At 37.6% G+C, this 17,002-nt stretch overlaps 1 long non-coding RNA gene across 1 annotated transcript; it reads right to left on the bottom strand.

Annotated features, from left to right (window-relative positions):
* Positions 1-12,197: 12,197 nt before the first annotated feature.
* On the bottom strand, positions 12,198-16,048 carry LOC137046428 (uncharacterized). The gene is made up of 4 exons (XR_010898961.1): positions 15,858-16,048; positions 15,449-15,694; positions 15,132-15,292; positions 12,198-15,031 (listed from the first exon to the last, which is right to left on the bottom strand). It is a non-coding gene; the product is annotated as an uncharacterized lncRNA (long non-coding RNA).
* Positions 16,049-17,002: the final 954 nt, after the last annotated feature.

Raw genomic sequence — 17,002 nt, 5'->3', positions numbered from 1 at the left:
CAACTCGTCACATATGGACACTTGACCAGGACCCCTTGTCGTCACATTTCAACGAACTGGGCGTACCTTTATCGTCAATTTTCGACGCGCTGGGTGCTCCATTCATTTCAATGAGAAACCTTTGGCGTCATACACAGACACATTTAATTATTTGCGTTTGTAAAAGCAGACATGATTTTATTAATATTTAAAGGCTACTTTTATATTTTGGAGCAACTAACCCAACTCCTACCCTAAACCTACCCACATCTTAACAATATAACAAGTATTTATTGCACAATCTGACCAAAACAGTATAAAAGTATTAGCTCATGTTGCATTCCAAGTCTTCTGAAGTCATACGATGTCTTCATGTGAAGAACAGAGTTGATCTTGATGTTTTAATCGCTGAAATGATGATCCCGCTGCCCCGTGAACGAACTCATTCATATCTCAGTCAAATAATTCAAAAGACTCCTGAGCCTGACGCGATCAGTCACAAGACACACGAGAGCCAATGACATTTTACAATCAATGCTGACGTAATGACGCAATTGGTCACAAGACATATGAGAGCCAATGCAATTTTACTATGAAATCTGAAGTACGGGCGGCAATATTTGAAATTTGATGTGTTCGTGATCTTCGACGGATGGAGATGCTGATCGCTTTTGGGGATTTTCTTCATGCAAATCAATCGTTTGGCCTCGGAAAACTTGGATTATTTAACTTTTTTGAATAACTCGTGGATGCAGTCGTATGTTATATCTTGTGCTTTATATCATGTTGACACAAATGGGTAGGTTTAGGGATGGGGTGGGGTTGGGTTACATGTTAAAATGTGTCTAAATAGCGTAAATAAAAAAAATGTAAATGAAATCATGTTAAAAGTGTCTAAATAGCATAAATAAAATAAATGTAAATGAAATTATGCTTGCTGATTTAATTGAGAAGCACACTCCAACATGTCATAATGGCAAAATTATAAAACAATAAATAATTTCAATAAATAAATCAAAAAATAAATTTCACAATGACGATAATATTCCCATTCCCAGTGCGTCTGTGTATGACGCCAAAGGTTACTCATTGAAATGAATGGAGCACCCAGACCCAGCGCGTTGAAAATTGACGATAAAGGTACGCTAAGTTCGTTGAAAAGTGACGACAAGGGGTCCTGGTCAAAAGCGTCCATATGTGACGAGTTGGGTGTGAGAATGTGTTGAAAATACATACGGGTGAGGGGTTTTCGAATGCTGGTCGCCATGTTGCCCCTCCATCTTGAAAGTACATTAGCCAAAGAGGGACATACCCGTAAATCCAAGCTTAGCTTTTCACGTTTTAACACTCAATGGCAGTCATGAACAAGGTCGAACTGGAAGCAATGTTAATCTTGGACTAAATCACCACCGTAGGAGTTAAAACAAAATCGGAATTGAGGGGGAACAGAAACTAATATTCACTGGATTGTCATATACCACTAGATGGGGGAAAATATCACACAGTGTAGCTTTAAAGTTTTGGTAACACTTTGCTTGAAGGGGTGTGCATGCATAAGACTGACATGACACGACACGTTATGAATATGAAGGAGTTTTTATGAGTGTTTATGACAACTGTCATTAAGTGCCATTCGCTCAATTATGTCATTTAAATGCAATGATGACATTTCGGAGATGTCTTTGACATAAACCAATACATCATAACCTGTCAGTGTCTTTGTCATGACAGCTTGACATTACCAAGACAACATAACCTGTCATAAACATGACATAGCATATTAATTATCAAACTTAAGAAAATACTTAGCTTTATGGGTTAACATTACATTAAATTGTCTTGAGGTTGGTTTTGACGTTGGCTGTCATGAGGCCATTATAATGTCATGATTTTTTTAATAAATTGAATTTGTCATTAACATGTCATTAAGTGTCAATACTCTCTCAAATTATTGTATAACAGTGTCATGAATATATTTCTTGACCTAAACTACAGTGGTACAAGTTGAATTTGTCATTAACATGTCATTAAATGTCAATACTGTGTCAAATTATTTCATAAAATTGTCATGAATATTTTTCTTTACCTAAACTACAGTGGTACAAGTTGAATTTGTCATTAACATGTCATTAAGTGTCAATACTCTGTCAAATTATTATCATGAATATTGTTCTTGACCTGAACTATGGCATCATAGAGGAAATTGTACAGAGTCATTAAAAACTATTAATATAACTCAAAATGATAGAGTGGAATAGACATATACACCAATATGATGATTTCTATGGTGGCACCACTGGTTTGGTGTATGCTGTGACAGATGTTGGCAGAGCCTCAAAAAGCGTCAGCTGTGTTACACTATGTTAAGAATCCTCATTCATCTTCTTCCACCCACGGCATCTGGGCGAAGCGTCACCGGCAGTAAATGCTGTGTCAATTCTGCTCTCTCATACTTGTTGGAACTGGCACCGGTATGAATTGAGTTTTTATAAAGTTACAATGTCGCATACAAAAACATTTTCTGATTCTTTTTTATTGTTTCATTTCTGTAGGCTGGTACCAGTGTGACGTCTTTGCTGACAGAAGGCATAAAAGGGTCTCCAAAGTCAACTCAGCCACAGTTGGTTTCCATCGGCTCTCCAGGACATGAAGCCCAGTATGTAATTGTGGCAAAGAATGATTATTTTGCTCTTCCACTTGACGTTGAAAGCCTCACTTGTGCTGTAGACAAACTATTTCAAATTCTACTGGCTGTGTAATCTTCAATATCCTTGCCAACTCTCTTCAGTTTTCTCATTTTTTGAGTATGTATATGACCTGCCTTTGTCCCAATCCACTTGCAAACGATCAAAAGTTTTGGAATTGATTGCAAAATTGCAGTCCCGTGCCTAATTGAAACAGACCATGTATACATGTCCAAAGTGCTTACAAAATTTTTTTCTCGAGACAAAACACTTGATTTGGCATTTAAGGGAAGTACATGCACTCTCTGATAGCCAAAATTTAACATTAATCTGTAGACAAAATGGGTGCCCTAGAACATATCATAGTTTCAATTCATTTTCTAAACATCTTAGCAGAGCTCACTCTAATTCATGCCCAACCGTAGAGTCCGGACTTACTGAACAAGCAGATGTATTCTGTCAAATTGATGAAAGCAGAACAAATAATCTTGTAGAGAATGTCCAAATGTTTGAAATCGAGGAAGTTCATCAGAGCAGTTTAAGTCCAACAGACTGTGCTGCTGCTTTTGCTGCCCGCATGTACAGTCCCTGACAAAAGTCTTGTCGCTTATCTATTTTCTAGAAATACCTGATATTAACCTGACTTTTAATTAATCAATTGGTATTAGAAATAGCTCATATGAAAAGCTAAAACCCTCCCAAATGATGTTTAATGCACTGAAATAAATAATTTTCACAGAAGAAATATTTATCATTTAATCAAGACAGAAAGGTCAAATTTTGGCAAGACAAAAGTTTTGTCGCCTATACAGAAATGTAACAAATTTACTGCAAATACAAAAATATGTCAGCAAATTAAGTTGTGGTGCTGTGAGATCCCAATTTAATATCTTGTATGACTTCCATGAGCTTGAAGGACTGCATCCATGCGGTTTGGCAAGGATTCATACAATTTATTGATGAAGTCATCAGGAATAGCTAAGAAAGCAGTCTTGCATGCCTCCCAGAGTTCATCAATATTCTTTGGTTTCGTCTTCCATGCGTCCTCTTTCATCCTACCCCACATATGCTCAATGATGTTCATGTCTGGTGACTGGGCTGGCCAATCCTGGAGCATCTTGATCTTCTTCGCCTTGAGGAACTTTGATGTGGAGATGGAAGTATGCGATGGAGCACCGTCATGCTGCAGAATTTGGCCTCTTTTATGGTTGGGAATATAAGAGGTAGCTAAGATTTCTTGGTATTTTAGAATATTGATGTTCCCTTCCATCCTGCAGATCTCGCACACCCCCATACTGGATGTAACCCCAGACCATGATTTTTCCGCCACCAAACTTCACTGTTTTCCGGGTGAATCTCGGATCCATTCAGGCTTCAGTAGGTCTCCTGCAATATTTGCGGCGACTGTGGTGTAATTCAACTGAAGATTCATCTGAAAATCCACCTTCTGCCACTTTTCCAGCGTCCATCCTTTTAGCAGGCTGTGGGCCTTGGCAAATGCCACACGGTTTTTCAATTGTATTTTGTTTAGTGCTGGCTTCTGGGCACTGATTCGACCATGGAGGCCATTTCGAGACAGAATCCGACAAACTGTTCTGGTTGACACAGGGACTTCAGGTGGCCAGGTCTCGTGGAGCTCTGCTGCAGTGGAAAATGGGCTGGCCTTGGATTTTCGAGCCAACAAACGGTCCTCTCGAGCAGTTGTCTTGCGGGGTCTGTCTGACCTGGGCTTGTCAAAAACGTCTCCAGTCTCTTCAAATCTTTTTTTTATCCTTTGTACTTGATGCTGAGACACATTGAAGGTGTCTGCCACATCAGCAGTGGATCTGGTCTTCAGCCTCTTGATAATCAAAACTTTAGTCTCAGGGTGAATCTTAGGCATGTTTGCAGAGGTCTAGTTGCAGTTGATGTGAAGGTCTAGTGTACTGAGGTTCTTTTTATACACACTTGAGACCTAATTGATCCAATATTAGTCACAGGGGAAGCTCATATGACAAGGTGACAACACTTATGTCTTTGCAAAAATTGACTCAATGGGCTTTACCAAGCTGTGAATATTAGAATTCTTTGTGAAAGTTTAGTTTTTCACTGAAACATTATCACAAAAGCTGGTGGGATTAAAATGAGCCATTTCTTGTAAAAATATCTTGATTAGAAATATATTTCAGCAGCACTTTAGGCCAATTTGTACACAAGCGACAAGACGTTTAGTGACATAGATATGTTTAGTGACATAGATACACCATTTAAACTAACTAAATACTTTTCTGACAAATTTTCCTTTGAGAAACCAGCGGAAGTGTTTCTTGGTCACAGATTAGATTGTGTTAGAAAAAATGGTAAAAAAAAAGCCAAGTGTTAGTGCCGATCACTTGTCAATACATCTCAATAATTAAGACAATTAAATTTCTATTTAGCTGTGACAAAAGGCAAAACATGTATAAACAGTCTTCTGGTGGACAGGGTAAAATGCAAGATTATTGTGATGGTGCACAATATGCTGGACATCCTCTCTACCAAAATCATCCCAATGCACTACAAATTCAATTATACTTCGATGATTTGGAAACAACAAACCCTCTTGGATCAAAAACAAAGATTCATAAAATTAGGGCAGTTTACTTTGCTTTGCGAAATGTGCCATCAGAAAACAACTCTGTACTGTCCAATATCCATTTATGTCTTCTATTTAATTCTATTGATAAAGACATTTATGGTTTTGACAAAATTCTGGAACCACTGTTAACAGATATCAGAGAAATTGAGCAGAATGGTATAGAGGTCAAAATTGGTGATGAATGCCAATTACTTTATGGGACTGTGTGTCTGTTGACAGCAGACAATCTTGCCTGTCACTCTCTCTGCGGCTATGTGGAAAGTTTCTCTGCAAACAGATTTTGTCAGTTTTGTTTAATTGACAAACCAACTTCATATTTTTGATGAAGATAACACTGAGAGGCGTACAATGGAAAACTATGCATACCATGTACAGCTGAAAGATGCAAGTGCAACTGGTGTCAAAGTTAACTCTTGCCTAAATAGTCTACATTATTTCCATGTAACTGAAAATATCGGCGTGGACATCATGCATGATGTTTTAGAGGGAGTCGCACCTCTTGAGGTCAAATTGATGTTCCGACATTTCATTTATGAAGAGAAAAGATTTTCTCTGGAACTACTAAATGAAAGAATAGAAGGGTTTTGCTATGGATATGACCATCAAAAAAATAAACCCAGTGTAATTGTTAATCTGAAGACATCTGAAAATTCTATTAAGCAAACTGCATCACAGATGTGGTGTTTACTGCTAGTGTTGCCTTTTCTGTTGGGTGATTTAATTGATCATAACAGCCCACATTGGCATCTTTACCTGTTGTTGAGAGAAATTTGTGACATCATTTTTGCACCTGTTGTGACAAAAGGGCTTGCTGTCTATCTTAAACAACTGATAATAGATCACCACACACAATTCAAATGTCTTTACCCTGACAGGAATCTAATTCCTAAACACCATTTTATGACTCATTACCCAAGTATTATGACTTTATTTGGGCCTCTTTCCAAGTTATGGTGCATGAGGTTTGAAGCGAAACATAACCCCCTTAAGCGACACGCCCAAGTAGTGTGCAACTTCAAAAATATTTCAAAGACTCTGGCTCATAAACATAAGATTCAGCAAATGTACAACTGGAAATTGAGTTCACCACTCAATTTTGAAATGACTGTACCCAATGCTTTCCCAGTTATGATTGCATCTTTGTACAAAGGTGACAAATTGCTTGAAAAACTGAATGCATACTCAGATTTTGACCTCACTTACACCAGTTCAATTCATGTGACCAATAATATAAATTTCTTGGGGATTAAAGTGAAAACTCACTTTTAAAGGACAAAATAAATATAATTTCACACAAAAAGTGCTTAAAATGCACACAAGAAGCATGTATAGTGTGTTTTAACAATAACTGGAGTAGCCTAGGCTATGTTAAAAAAGAAAATGAAGAATAAAAAATATCTGTAGAAGATTTACCCATTAAAACTTGTTTAAATTATTCAGTTTAGGTGAGAGTATTGTTATGATTATAAAAAATAAAGTAAACGAGCCAGAAAATATGATAAACTTTCTTTTAGTTTAGTATGTAACACTCAGACAGACAGGTATAGGCTCTAGCAGCTGCAGTCACGGTGTAAAGTGAAAGCACACTTTTGATGGACAAAATATAATATCACACAAAAAGCGCTCAAAATGCACACAAGATTGTGTGTGTGCCCACGTGCTGTGTAGCGTGTTTTAACAATAATAACTGGAGTATGTCATTAAAGAAAACAAAGAATGAAAAATATCTGTAGAAGATTTACCTTTAAACTTGTTTAAATTATTCAGTTTGAGTGAAAGTATGGTTATGATTATAAAAAGTAAAGTAAACTAGCCAGAAAATATGATACTTTCTTTTAGTTTAGTATGTAATACTCAGACAGATATAGGCTCTAGCATTGTGGGAGCCGCTGCTGTGACGCTGTACAAACGCTTCCAGTGTGAATACTCTCGCGCATCTGCAGCTGCAGTGACGGTGTAGTTGCGCTGAAGCACGGCTCATGCCCGTTTCACACATACTCCGTCTGCAGTGTGTGTGCGGTGCGTGTTGCGTTGCGTGTGCGTTGCAGGAGCCCCACACCCTGTAGTGCTTTCACATATGCTGCGTTTGCAGTCCGCAACTGATCCACTGTTGCATACAACAAACACAGCATTTATTCATTATTTTTTAAAATCCAAAAGTTTTTACTGAACATGCCTCGTCAGAATTCAAATTCTCTTTGTTTACTCTTTAATAGAAGTCAGGTTACGTAGCCTACTACATTTAAACAACATTTTTTTTAAATTCATTTATTCATATTTATTTAAACATAGGTTATAGCCTAAAATCATAAACATTTTAAATTAGAAACTTAGAATAGGCTATTCAGAAACAGCCGACTCTCGTCTTTTCTTTCGTTTTTAAACCCTTTGAAAAGAAATCCTTGCATTTCGCCTCCAAGAAAGTACGAGTGCTCTCCATTATGGCACATTTTTTTTACCTAAATGCCAGGTAAGGTGTCGTTTTGTTGCTTTACTTGAGAAAAAAAGCCACGTGTTGACTTTGAAACAAGAGTATATTTTAAATGATATGCATCCGTGTTGAAATTACTAGATTTTCGCGTCAGTACATGTTTATTTTAATGTGAACAATGTTCTATCACTTTAATGCAGCAACGCAACGCAGCGCAGCGCAGCAAAAAAATAGACTCGGTACGAAAACGATCCGTGCACTGCTGCAGACGCAACGCTCCTGGAACGGACTGATGGACAGCATCCGCGTGCAGTGTGAAAGCTGTCATCCGTTAACATGGGTACGGAAACAAATACGCACCGCACACGCACTGCAGACGGAGTATGTGTGAAACGGGCGTCACACTTGCGGTGTGAAACAGCCGTAAGAGCTTTTTGAAGGCTTGAAGTCAACCCTGACACTATACAGACACCTCGTCGTGCCCCTCCTTCCTCGACCCGCGCATTCCAAAGGCTCTTTGAACATCACACAAAAACCTCACACTACAGACACGAGGAGTAAACTTTAATAATATGAATAGATAATATGAATGAATGAATGAGTGAATGAATGAATAGATTCAATAATTTGAATTAATCCACCCAACAGCGCCTTAAACATATACTAAGGTATTATGTATATTTTCATGTAATGTGTAAAGTTTTAAGGTTTTTTTTCAGTTTTAAGTGTAAAGTATGCGAGACATGTATTATGAATCTTTACTATCTTCTACTCCCATCATGGGAATAGCAAGCTGTTTTATGTCTATGTGATGGATAAAGGATTCTTATCATTTTGAAGCAAGGTAAATTTGTGTAAAATGTTCTGTGAACACAATAGGAAAGTTGGGTCCTTAAAAGTGTTTAGTCAGACCTTACACTAATGATATGCATGAACAGGAGAAGTGGGCAGGACAACAGCCCACAAAATCTCATTGGCCGGCGACGCCCCAAAGGAGGGAACTTGGGGCCCGTTTAAAACTCCTGGGCAACAAGATATCTTTGCTTTTTGTTTTGTGCTTTACTAACTGCAATGGTTTTGCGGTGACTTCTGCTTTGATCGTGCGGGCCTTTCCTGCCTCCACACAGCGTCCTCCGAGCTACCCAGAGCTCTTCATCATCACCATTCTTCAAAACTCCGTTTGAACCTCGCTGAAGAAAACTTTCTGGAGTACGCACAGCCGCGCCTCCCGTCGCGTAGCAACAAGCTAACGCCATCCAGGATCCGGCTTTTACCCTGCAAAACCAACTATTCATCCCTCTGACCACATCAACTGACTACCAGCCGAGCAACGCCGTGCTAAGAGGAACTCATGCTCGTAGCAGCATTCAAAAGCAAATACACGTCATTCTGGCTGAACTGGTAAAAATCATATCTAAGCGAGCAAACTACGATTGGCCTGCTAGTATATTGATTCTCAGGTTGTGGCTAAGAAATCATTGGGACTTTACTCCTTTCCATTAACAAACATCCCTTTTCCCAGTAACTGTATGGATGTGTGTTTTTGTTAGTTTGTTTGTGTTTAGAATAGTTCAATAAAAATTTGTTTACCTTTTTCATTTATACAAGTGTCTTTGGCTGTGTTTATAATTTACTGCCTCAAACTGATCGATTGTGTTACCTAAGCTCACAAACAGTGAACATACAATTGATATTATTGCCGTTGTAATTGGTAATATCCCCGACACAAGGTTGATAATGTACTCTAATTTCAACGTATCGCTGGATGAATAGTTGATAAAGTGTTAAATATTAATTTTGAATCATTTAATATGTATCTCAGTTCCTTTCACTGTAATTCAATACCCTTTGAGTTATTTGATCTGAATCAATTCCTTACAATTTATATATATTCATGCCTTATGTGAGAGAGCAGGTTTTAAAATTAAATGATTGATTTTATTTCTCGACCTCCTGTTTATATTTTTAAGATATTTGAAATTGTCTATTATCTAACCTTCTGTTGAAGCTGGTGGAGGAAACTTTAAAAAAAAGGGTTCGTGCTAAATTTCTGAGCCCAGAGCCCTCCCCTGACAGCACGCCAAATACATAATCTTTACTCTATTTAATTGATTTAAGTGTGAACTTGTGAAAAACATTATGAATTGAAAAATCTTAATGGCGCTGTTAAAAATAATAATTTGACAGAGTATTAAAGGGTCATGAAACCAGAGGTCAGATTGATGACAGCGCAGGTCCAATGCCTTATCAGTTCGAACCTTTGGACACTAACATACATACAGGAGAAAGTGAAGATGAACCTGATGAAGCACCAATAGAAGTCGTCTCACACTGGTATGATTTTGTACCATTATTTATATAAAGTAGAACATGTATTTATCAAATTGACAGTGTTTCTTGCACTTGAACGCCGGAATAGTAGGCTATATAAAATCATATATTTTTGCGGAAACTAAATTCTACCTCAGAACTTTGCAAAGTTATATAAAAATGCTTATGTTGTAATTTTATAACAGGTGTTCTTGTGGTAACTGCTCCAGACTCAGTCCTGTGGAGAATGTATCTTGTAAAGACATAACACAGGTAAAATCCTACTTCAACTTAGTTTCTGAAGAGAAAAACACATATTCATCTTTATGTTGTAGCCTCTACGAAGTCATTTCTGTCAAACAGGTAATGCACAGATGCGCAAAGGTGGAGTGTTGCCTGTGTAACGGACCAACCATGTTTTGAGGCTGTCGCTCTAAACCCATACGTTCTGCAGGCAGTGTATGGCATGTTTCGGCAATTTTTTGGAGAGGAACCCAACACTCAACAGTTCAGTTTTGCAAAAAAAAATGTAGTTTGTCCACACACAATGTTTAACAGGGGATGTTTCTACAAAGCATTGATTCCTATATGGACACAAAATACAAAATTACTAAATTTAAATGTCATTCACAGCGCTTACAGACACCTGGCATACAGGATTTGTTTTCCGCTGGTGCTGCGGCTATTTGGGCAGACACATCAGAGTTGTCATACTCTCCTGTCACCTGCATCAGACAGCAGTTTCCAGAACAAAGTGCAAAATTACATTGGTTTCTTACTGTCACATGTATAGTTGGTTTCCTTTGTGTTTGCAATGGTCACATGTTCCTTTGTCAGTTTCCCGCCACGTATCTGTCTCCTTGGTTACCCTCATTAGTTAATTCTGTTCCAGGTGTGTCTTGTTCATTAACTCGGTTTGGTTCCCTATTTAAGTTCCTCTTGTGTAGTCACTCCTTGTTCCAGTCTTAAGTCTGATTTGTGGTGTTTGGTGTTCTGTTCATTTATCCTTAAATAATAAAAGCATATCTGTTTGGAAGTTCTGGATCTCTTCATCTGTGCTGCACTATACACCGTGACACTTACCATCTCCTCTTCAGTAGATTTTAACATTTTGCTGTTTATAAATCTGTATTTTGTCATTTATATATATATATATATATATATATATATATATATATATATATATATATATATATATATATATATATATATATATTTTTTTTTTTTTTTAATAAAAATAATTATATTGAAGATGCAAAACCTAATTTGTCCTTTAATTTGCCTAATGACTTTGTGTCCTCATATGTTTGACCATACACTGATTGTTGCACACACAAACATGTGAATTACCCATTTAGAATACAACTGTAAATGTCTTATGTCCGTAACAAAGACGTCCTAATGCAACTACATTACAAATACATTATCAAAACTAATGATGGTTCATCAACCCCTGCTTTTTACCCCTAAATGTAAATATGGTATTAGAGTGTTGAATAGGGTCGTTAATAACCCATCTGACGTATGTGATGGATTATCAGAATACCTGAATAGATAGAGACTAACAAACATCAGTATACATTACCAGTCCCATAGGAAAAATGTGTTGCTCATCTGTTGTTCAATCTCATCTCTTGAGATCAATTTGAGCTTCTCATATTCATATCATTCTGTGATCATTTGTTTCTGAGTTACTTTTCCTAAGGGTCCCTTAGGAGCAAGACATTAGCTAAAAAGAGACAAGACACCAGTAAGACAAAGGAGGTTCAATTGAGAAAACCATTTGAGCAATACTTGAGAAGTGGGATAAACAGCGGAGATCTCATAATTGTATACCCCTGATCTCAATTATGTCTTGGTTATTTGAAAGAGAATTAAAGAGAATAACATGAGATGAATCCGAGACTTTTATGAGACAAATCTGAGAATTACGAGCCTTAAAAGAGAGCTTATTATTGTGTGTCCAACGTCTCTTCCATCTCTTGATTATTTCTCTTTAATGTCTTACTGAAGCTATATATGAGAATGATATATGAGGTATATTTGAGAAATACAAGAAAAAATTGAGAATGCAATTTAAAGATGAATTATCTTTAATAATTAGAAATAACTGTAAAAACAATACTCAATATTGAAAAGTTGAAAACTGCATTTGTGTAACACCAGTACAACACTTCAAGACAAAAAACACTGACCAGCAAGTGGAACGTGGGATACGTGTGTAAGAATGGATTTCACCTGAGAACAAACTAAAGGGATTAAAGCTGCAATAAAGACAATAAAGACAATAAAACTTCACTATCTGAATGCAAGAGTAAACAAGACTGCACCTGGCCCAATCCTATTTCCTCACCCCTGCCGAGATATGACCCTCTCACCCTCTGGGTCACATGCAAATATCACAGATACTGCCACAAGCTGTTTCTGTATGGTCAATACAAATACTTTTGGTGTGATTGGTAAACAGGTTTCATTCTCACATCAGGGTAACTGGTGACATTCCAGCTCTAGTAAAACAGGTCGTAAAAGAAGGACAACCGGGTTTGTTCCTCTGGTGTAGGAGATGCTCATAAAGATCTTTTGATAAACATTTGCTGTCAGGCCTCAAGGATAGGTGGGACCATTTGGGTCTGAGAAAAGAACCAAGATCTGCATAAATATTTGGGTGCTAAATGTTTATTGTTCTTTGATCTGGGGGAGTATTTAAGGGAAAGGAGCAAACCACTCGAGGAAGCATCTGTATCCAGAACTTCCCACACTGTTCCCGTGTGTTTCTAGAAGCCAGGTAAAATGATGACTCTTTGAAACTATGTATATACTATTTTATACTCGAGTAACATTGTATGCTGATCAGTTGTGTATCATTGTCTTTTAATTTGACTATATTTTGATGATTTTGCCTGGCTAAATAAACATTAACTTTGATTAATCTTGTATTATTCTAAGGCCGCTTCTTTTAGTACGATCAAACGGAGTCTGGTATTTCCGCAAACGTTGTCTCGGGATAGATCAAACAGCAGGACGCAATGGCGGGAGCATGGAGCACCACATTAGCGATAATCTGATTTCTGACTGTCACTGTATTAGCAAGTTGCAGTTCCTGTGATTATTATTCCCATTACGCTTTAAGATGAGTAAGCAGGCGCAACCACTTAAAGGTAAAATATTCACTCTGCAATCCTCTGACTAATATCAGAACCGGCTCGTTTGTGTTTGAGAATGTAATTCGCGAAACATATCTCGGGTCCCTTGATGAACGAAGATAGTGAGAAGTAGAGATACTCAGAGAGATCAAAGATCTAAATTAAATCACAACTAATCATTCGATCAGCTGTAATTTATAAATGTAACAAACTCAAGGAAACTACATACAATTAGAGTCAGATTAAATTAAAACATGGAGTCAGATTTAAAATTGGATCTTCACACTTTAATAAATTACAGTGTCCTTTATAGAAGCGCCCGAAAAGACGAACACACACCCTGCGTCCCAATTCGCATACTATCCATCCTAAATAGTATTCGAAAATAGAATTAGTATGTCCCAAATCGTAGTATGTTGAAAAGAGTATTCCAATGCATCATGCATCATTTAAATGCATCATTATATTTAAACTGCAAACACATGAGGAGAGTCTCTGCATTAAAGACCCACAAATGGCAGATCAACGAGCGGCTACATTTCTCTCCGATACGGTAGGAGATTAAACTGGATGTGGAGGATTTGAACTGTGACGAATCTGACGATGATTGACAGGGCAGATAAACGGTGACGGGATGCACGTAACTAAGCGACAGAGTCCGTTAAAGATGGCGAAGTAGTATGTCCCGATGCTTGCATACTTTTCTGCTACACACTCAAAAGTATATACCTTTTCTTCACAAAAAGAGTACATACTTTTAGGACGTAGTATAAGTAGGCGAATTGGGACGCAGCAACAGTATTCCTTCGACCAGCTGTTGGATTCCTACGTTGGGCCAAACAGGTGGAGTTTACACGTGGAACAACAATGTTAGGCTCAAATGAAAAGTATGGTGGCCTGGAGGTGCAAACCAACATGAAAAGATTACAGGGTTTGGTTAGAATGCTAACTATAGTAAGGCACACACTTACTCCGCATATGTAGGTGCTAGAGTGTGGGGACATCACTAGTACAGTACATCACTTCCAGATTATAAAAATAAAACACTGACTAGCACATGGAACAATGTTTGGCTCACACACACATGAAAAGTACGGTGGACTGGAGGTGCAAACTAACATAACAAAATCTGAAACACCAATTTAAATTTTAGAAAACATTTTTAAATATCATAAAACAAATTACATTACCATAAAACATTTACAAGTCCTGAAACAAATTAGAATTTCAGAAAACAAATTACAATAAGAAAAATAAAAGAAGGGGTAGAGAGAGAGATAGCGTCATGCTGTAATGTGTGAACAACAAGGACAATTCAGTGTGGTAGTCTGAACATCTAAAATGCAATGGCCAGATCTTTTAAAAATTTCAATAATTTATTATATTATGTGGCTTTACAAGCATGTTTAACTTAAATCTTTAGACACATTTCTCAGGCAATGGTAATGTTGGTAAAGTAATGGTGTACTATCAATGTACATCACTATGCTCACTCCAGAAGAAAAAAAAAACCTGTTCTCTTGAGTGCTAATAGTCAAAAAAAAAAAAAAAAAGTGCTTAAATTGTCTCTTCTCTATTCTGGACTGTCCATAGACTTGAAGCGAGATGTGTGCAGTGCCAAAGCCTCCCACTTTTCTGGTCAGGTAAATTGTGTGCACAGGGGATCTGGAACATCAACTTCTTTGAGCTTTTCTTGGAACTGCTGGGGCTGCTCCAATACGCAGTCAAAAAGTAGCTCCATCAGCCGATGTACGTACCATGCAGAGTACAATGAAAGTAGTGTTGAAATGATCACATTCTATAGGCTACAGTAGTGGCTTGTGTTCTTTCACTGTTCTCATTGTAGTGCATGGCTGTCAGTTGGGATCTAAGATGAGAAAATATATTAATACAGTAAATCACCTCCCACTTTAGCAATATTTAGGGTTATTTACTCGTGGACACTGACAAAACAATTGAGAATGTACCTGCACAGCATTCCCAAATAAGAGAATGCCACATTCTTTGGAACAAACCGAATGAGTAAACTGTGAAATGACTCCAGTGATGAAGTCTGGTAGTCACCACTTAGGTTTTGTAAGTCCCTAAGCAGTTTTGGAGCCAGGATGACATTCACATGCAGCTGTACCTAATGAGAAAATAGTACAGTCAATATATATGCAATAAAATAGAGATGATAATTTAAAGTCAGATTGCAAATATGGCTGCTTCATATTTTAACATTTAAACTGTTACACAAAAACAGACTGATACTATATAAACGTATGTATGTGGTTATCATTACTTGGTTTTAGCCACTGTCTTGCTTGATCTCCCACAGGTGGTTGATGGAGGCAGTTTGGAAATTTGCCATCATGCTCATGTATGTTCTGCATGTGGTTGGCAACCAATTTCCATTTAGCAACAATTTCACTGCCCGCAGAAGAACTTGCTCCACACCAGTAAAGGTGGTTCACAATGCTCTTCTTCCAAGTAACAATTTCTCTTTAAGTTCTTGTCTTCGCAAGTTGGTACATTTTCTTGGCAACACCTTGAAAAATAAATAAATATATATATATATATATATATATATATATATATATATATATATATATATATATATATATATATGTTATTTACATATACACAGCAGACAGATATTATTTAACAACATTTTCTACTGCAAATCTTGAAAATAAGCTCTTAAGAAACACCTTTCGCCAAGTGCCATGCATCAAACTTGTGCACAACATCAGGCCTGTTCTCTTTGAGGAACTTCATGACAGCAGGATGCCGATCCGTGACAATCGTTTGAACTCGGACCCCTCTGTGCTCCAGCAGTCTCAGACATCATTGTAACCACTCCTTTTCCATGAGTTTGCTGTTGCCAACAACATTACTCTAAAAAATACAGCATTATAATAAATGCTCGCATGTCACCACCCAAAACGGTGTCCCCACTGTTGATGGCCTCTGAAATAACTGTACTTTGGTGTACATTCCACAGCCAGTTTATTGTGGGTAAAAGTAAATTACGCTGGTGTTTTACAAAGGTTGTGTGACTAATTCCTGCTATGTTAAAATGCCTGCGAGAACTAGACACAAAAAAGGACAGTTAGTCATACTAAAGCTGGCACAGAGAATTAATGGATGTGTAAAGAAAAAGGCAAAGCAAGAAGGATGCTCCACTAAAAATTACAGCTGCAGAAAGCTGGACATTTCCTGCTGGTATGTTTGTGACATAAGGCTGACTTGTCCAAGTTTTCTGATGCTCACAATGAGTGCAAACCTGGTCAACGCACAGAAGTGTTCCCACCGTTGTAAGATGTTTAGTACAGCTTCTTGTGCACACCGGGCACTTCCTGAAGAGTAAACAATACATTTTGTCATTTTATGAGGAGGCGTTTCAGCACTGTGCTGAAACAAAGTAAACAAAAACAGGAAAACAAATGAATCTCTGTGCCAATTTGTAAAGCTAGCATGCAAATCCAAACGTCCACATAACTCACCTCTCATTGTAGATGCTATTGTTAGTCACTTCTGGATAAAAAGTGTTATCCCCTGTAGCCTCTCTTCTACACCTTTTGACGGGTGTTGAATAAGCTAAGGGGCTTTCCTCGAATGATGTGTTTGACATGGTAGTGCTGCAGCTAACATGTTTTATATATTCCATTGTTTGTATGCCTAATGATTTGGAAAAGAAACTAAAGCCCCGTTTCCACCAAAATTACCCGGAACAATTTGTACCAAACTGTCTGCGTTTCGACCGCGATCTAAAGTTCCGAGAAGATTAGGCAAATTAGTCCGGTGATGTAGGACAGCGCGCGACTGCTCCTCCAATCAGTGTCGGACAGTAATA

This window comes from Pseudorasbora parva, chromosome 18, assembly GCF_024679245.1.
Source record: "Pseudorasbora parva isolate DD20220531a chromosome 18, ASM2467924v1, whole genome shotgun sequence".
In the NCBI taxonomy this organism is placed as follows: domain Eukaryota; kingdom Metazoa; phylum Chordata; class Actinopteri; order Cypriniformes; family Gobionidae; genus Pseudorasbora; species Pseudorasbora parva.
Note: the sequence above shows the minus strand (reverse complement) of the source record. Positions and strands in the feature narration are given on the sequence as shown.